The following is a 6,000-nucleotide window of genomic DNA, read 5'->3' as shown; positions in this document are numbered from 1 at the left end:
TTAAATTATAAAAAAAGTTTTAAAATGTTAGATTAAGGGAAGTAATGTTTACTGAGCATAACCTCTCATTGAATCTTTTTTTTACATTACTGTATTTTTTACTGAAGTGTAGTTATTTACAATATTAGTTTCAGGTGTACAACATAATGATTCAATATTTTTATAGATTATACTCCATTTAAAGGTATTATAAAATATTGACTATAGTCCCTGTGCTATACATTACATCCTTGTATCTAAGGCTTTTTAAATTATTTTTTTAAATTTTTATTGGAATGTAGTTGGTTTACAATGTTGTGTTAGTTTCTTCTGTACAGCAAAGTGAATCAGTTTACATATACATATATCTACTCTTTTTTAGATTCTTTTCCCATATAGGTCATTATAGAGTATTGAGTAGGTCCTTATTAGTTATCTATTTTGTATATAGTCATTGAATCTTTATAATGGCCCATGACAGTGGTATTACGCTTATTACACAGTAAGGAAACAAAGCGAGAGAGTTTAAGTAATGTTCAAAATTTGACTGTTTGTAAATAAAAGAAATGGGATTGGATTAGAATTTTGTCTGGTTTTACAGCTAGAAGAAAATATTACTAGAAAAAAATCCAGAAGAAAGATTCTAAATATACCATATCACTGTTACTGATGGAAACTTATTAATAAATGTATGCTTTTGTCAAATATAGGGCTAAAATTGAAAATTTAAATAATACCCACTAAATTCTATGGTCAGGCCATGGGGTAAATAATTTTGATTTATATGATTCCACAAAACTCAAAGTTCAATATAAATCTACAAATAATATTTTCACAATTCAACTACAAAGAGAATCCTAACATCCTAAATGGAACCCAAAGTGCATGAGAAATATCTGGTATTTTCGTGGCAGACGTTACAATTTATAAACCAAATAGGTAGCAGTAAATTTGAAAGCACTTAAGAGGAGTATCTGAGTATAGGAATTAAAATGAGAAATAGGAGTAAAAGTACTGATTATCTAAGTAGGAGATTCTATTCTTTAAAATTAGCACATGTTTAGTGCTGGATCTTACAGAATATGCTTTGTGAGGGAAGATAGATTCTTCTGTAGAACATGGAGCATCACAAGGCAAATGAAGTTATTGCTGGTTATCTGTTCTCTGATGAAAACACTTTCAACACTGGAACTCCAGATGCAGCCCTTAGAAACATGACTTTTTGATAGAAACATTGTAGAAGAGGAATGGCTGTAAAATGGGGAAATACTCCATGTCCATATGTGGAAGCAAGTTGGGAGAAAAATTACTACTTAGCAGTAATAAATACTATTAAAAAATATTAATTTGAGAGATTAGATCTTTTTCCTGGTCACAGTGAACATATTTCTGACTCTATCTCTGGCCCAAACAATGAAAAAAATAGATTGTGACATCTGAATCCATCCAGGAAAGTTCAAGATTGTAATTAACTTCCTCCTCAAACCTAACATAGAGCTTAGAATATTATTCACTGAAAGTATGCTTCAAAGATGAGGAATCATAATCATAACAGCAGCTGTTAGGTGGGCTTTCCTACATTTTCTAAAGTTACCAGCTAGCAAAACTGATCTAGCTGAAAATCTAAAGACAGTTTGGATATATATATATACTAATATTTTTTTAAGTTTTTATGTATTTTGTAGGCTACAACTCAAGGATTTTAAAAAATTTTATCTTCTGGGCATTATATTTCAAATGTCCATATTTATCCGCCTGCTGTGTGGAGATAGCCGAGCTGACCTCTTACTTCCTATGAGCATGATTAACTGGGAGATTTAAGCCAAAGCCCCTTTTCTACTCTTCTAAAACACAGAGTGCTTAACGAAGCTATACTTAGTGTCTATGAGAATTACTATCTAGTGCATTTAAATACTGTGCATTTAAATGAATAATATATAATTTAGGTCAGAATTTTTTTTACAAAGTTAAGTGTATTAAATACATTTTCCTCTACAGTTATTATTCATGCTGATTTTTTCCTCATTCTTGAGTAAAATTAGCTCATCACAAGTCTTTATTGGGTCATCCTGATTTTATGGTACTTGTCACTGGATCCTCATCTGGGAATTAAAATACCTTATTCAAGTATCAAAAATTTTATAGCCTTTTCCTCTATCTTCTGTAGACTTCCATTTCCCCTTATTATCCCTGTATTAAGAGAGACATAAATAATTTCCTCTTAGAAACTATCAGGCAAAGTCGTAACTTACTTTTTAAAGTTCCAAGCTTCCCTCTGCTTGTCCACTTCCTTATGTTCCAGCAAAAATCATGTAGCTGAGCAATATAATGGTCTGGGAAAAATGATGATAGTCTTTTAAATTTTTCATATAAATGTTATTTACATGCGTACTTTAAATTTTTTCTCTAGGTGCCCTTCCCAATCAGATACTTCACAAATTGTTTTCACCTCCTCCCACTACTCAAGTCTAAAAAATTTCTCAGATAACTTGGGAGTGTGTTAAGCAACCATATAAATCTTTTTAAACGTTTTTTGAAAAAAAGAGGGAAAGTAAGATATTTAAAAGAAAAAAACTTGGAGATGCTGCAAGGCCAGTATAGGCATTATTATGCAAATATTTGGAAAACAATTTTCAGACTGGCAAACACTGATGAGCTTTTTCTCCCCTCACATCTATATTCAGGGAGAATTCTGAAATGCTAAGATTACACAGTCTGGTCACCGACCAATGCCTTCTTTCAGCCCTACTCTCGGAGAGTACCAGATCTTTAGGCAACAATGAAAAATGTCTAAGGTTATACATTTTACCCTTCCCTTTGCTTTTGAAGCCCCTTTCCTTACGGAGAATTTAGAAAAGTCAGGTTAGGTTTCAAGTACTGTGAAGCTAGGATCTAGATTCTTCCATTCTTTTTAGGCCTTGAGGAAAAGGACAAGTATAATTTTTTTTTTCATATATCCACTCTTATTGTAGATTCTTTTCCCATATAGACCATTGCAGAGTATTGAGTAGAATTCCCTGTGCTGTACACTAGGTTCTTATTCGTTATCTATTTCATTTATAGTAATGTGTATATGATGATCCCAATCTCCCAATTTATCCCTCCCCCCCATCATACCCTGGTAACCATAAGTTTATTTTCTGCATCTGTGACTCTAGTTCTGTTTTGTAAATAAGTTCATTTGTACCCTTTTTTCAGATTCCACATATAAACGATATCATATGATATTTCTCTTTCTGTGTCTGACTTACTTCACTCAGTAGGACAATCTCTAGGTCCATCCATGTTGCAAATAATATTAATTTGTTCTTTTTTATGGCTGAGTAATATTCCATTGTATATATGTACCACATCCTCTTTATCCATTCCTCTATTGATGGACGCCTAGGTTGCTTCCATGTCCTGGCTATTGTAAATAGAGCTGCAATGAACATAGGGGTGCATGTATCTTTTCGAATTATGGTTTTCTTTAGGTATATGCCTAGGAGTGGGATTGCTGGGTCATATGGTAGTTCTATTTTTAGTTTTTTAAGGAATCTCCATACTGTTCTCCATAGTGGCTGTACCAATTTACATTCCCACCAACAGTGTAGAAGGGTTCCCTTTTCTCCACACCCTCTCCAGCATTTATTGTTTGTAGATTTTTTGATGATGGCCATTCTGACTGGTGTGAGGTGATACCTCACTGCAGTTTTGATTTGCATTTCTCTAAGAATTAGCAATGTTGAGCATCTTTTCATGTGCTCTTTGGCCATCTGTACGTCTTCTTTGGAGAAATGCCTATTTCGATCTTCCACCCATTTTTTTTATTGGGTTGTGGGTTGTTTTTTTTTTTTTTTGATATTGAGCTACATGAGGTATTTGTGTATTTTAGAGATTAATCCCTTGTCAGTTACTTCATTTGCAAATATTTTCTCCCATCTTAAGGTTTCCGCAGCTGGCAGGTTGAACTAACAATTGGTGAAGAGATAGGATTTGGGTCAGATGCCCAGTCAGGGACAAATAGTTGTATTTGTTGAGGGCATACCCTTTATCCTATCCTTTGGAAACATAAGAGTCATCACAGGTAAGTGGATGCGAATCTAAGTCCAGTAGAGGCAAGGGCACAGCATCTGGTGAAGCTAGCAAGATGTGACTCCCAAATCTGGAAAATGATGGACGATTTTCCATATTGAGTGTCATTTGTTGTTTGGAGAACAGCAATTCTCTTGACTAATAAAAATCTTTAGTGAGGGAAATGCTGAAATGTGATCTTATTTCCTTAGGTTTTTAGATTGAGATGCCAGGAAGACAAGAAGTAAATGTTATTCTGAAGGTTGTGTCACTCAGAGAAAAATGAATAAATAACTGTCACAGGACACTGATTCTGGGCTCATTAACAGAAACAAATTAACATTTTCTCACATGAGATAAGGTTTCTTTTCTATTGATAAGAAGAATTTTAATTATCTATTGCCTAAGATAATTCAGAAACTTTTAGAAAAACAAAACACTGGTGAACATGAAAAGCAAAAATACTTTGCATCCTATAAATTTCTATTTCAGTTCTTGTTAATATTTATGCATATATTTTTACACACATAATGAAACATACTCATTTTGACTTCTGCAATGTATAGAATATTTATATTTCCATGTAACAATATAATTCTAGAGCCTTTTAATATATTATTTATTATAATATTATTCATGTAGTCTGATTCTCAGAAGTATTTTTGCACCTAACCAGATTGCACTGAAGTAGGAATGAACCTGTACACACTGCCATAAGTTGAGATAGCATTGTGTATTACTGAAATTTATTTTTGAAGTCTTAACTGCAATATGTAATGGTAACAAAATTGCTTTTATCTGTGTTTCTACGTATTTTTTTAAATATGGTTTGTGATTTCTATTATTATGGGTAAGCTTTTTTTTAAATTATAATAAGCACTTATTTAGCAGACTGTGGCTGGTAACTTTATATATTTGTGTGTGTGTTTGTATTTGAGATCAAAATTTTATCAGTTATAGTGTCATATATTTTGTCATTTACACATGTCATTACTCTAATTTACAACAAATTATGTCCATTTTTATATACTTAAACATTCATTGGCTGTTTCTTTTTTTTTTGCGGTACGCGGGCCTCTCACTGTTGTGGCCTCTCCCATTGCGGAGCACAGTCTCCGGATGTGCAGGCCCAGCGGCCATGGCTCACGGGCCCAGCCGCTCCGCGGCATGTGGGATCTTCCCGGATTGGATCACAAACCCGTGTCCCCTGCATCGGCAGGCGGACTCTCAACCACTGCGCCACCAGGGAAGCCCCTAAATCATTCTTTTAAAAAGTTTTTCCCTATGCATTCAGCTGCTTAAACTTCCATAGATGTTAATTAAAATGCAGATATCCAGGCCCCAACAAACTTATTGAATTAGTTTCTGTGGTGGAGCCTTGGGTAGAATTCCTAACAAGTTCCCCAGGTGATACTTACATATACTAAAAATGAAAACCAAGGTTGTAGAAGTTTTCTTTTTCTATTCTAATATCAGTAAGGCCAAATATAGTGAGTTGTTACTATATAGTTACCCGGCTATACTTATATCATAGCAGTGACCAACATGAGAAATGATTTTATTTATTTGTTTATGTATCTATTTTCTGTCTCCTGCCTTTCAGATAAGTGCTGCATGAAAGATGTGTGATCTCTTTCATTTCACCCCTGTATCCAGTGCTTAGAACATGGCCAGGTACATAATTACAATTGTTAAATGAATATGTGTACTGATTGCTCTTAGGCTTTGGGCACTTCTGTATAAGTATGCTATTCTTCAATAAAATTTATTAAAAATTGTAAATTAAGGAAACTTACATAACATATGCCTAGTAAATGTTTCCTTGTGTATTGCTGTGGGTGAAAAAACTAATTTCTTTATTTCAAATCTCTGGACAGGATATCTCACAATTTCCATGTTATTGATGTGAAAAAATAACATCTCATCCTTAAATATTAATTGTTTTTTTAATGTTCTTTAATTTGGGTA

This window comes from Mesoplodon mirus (genome assembly GCF_964341445.2).
Source record: "Mesoplodon mirus genome assembly, chromosome: 20".
In the NCBI taxonomy this organism is placed as follows: domain Eukaryota; kingdom Metazoa; phylum Chordata; class Mammalia; order Artiodactyla; family Ziphiidae; genus Mesoplodon; species Mesoplodon mirus.
Note: the sequence above shows the minus strand (reverse complement) of the source record.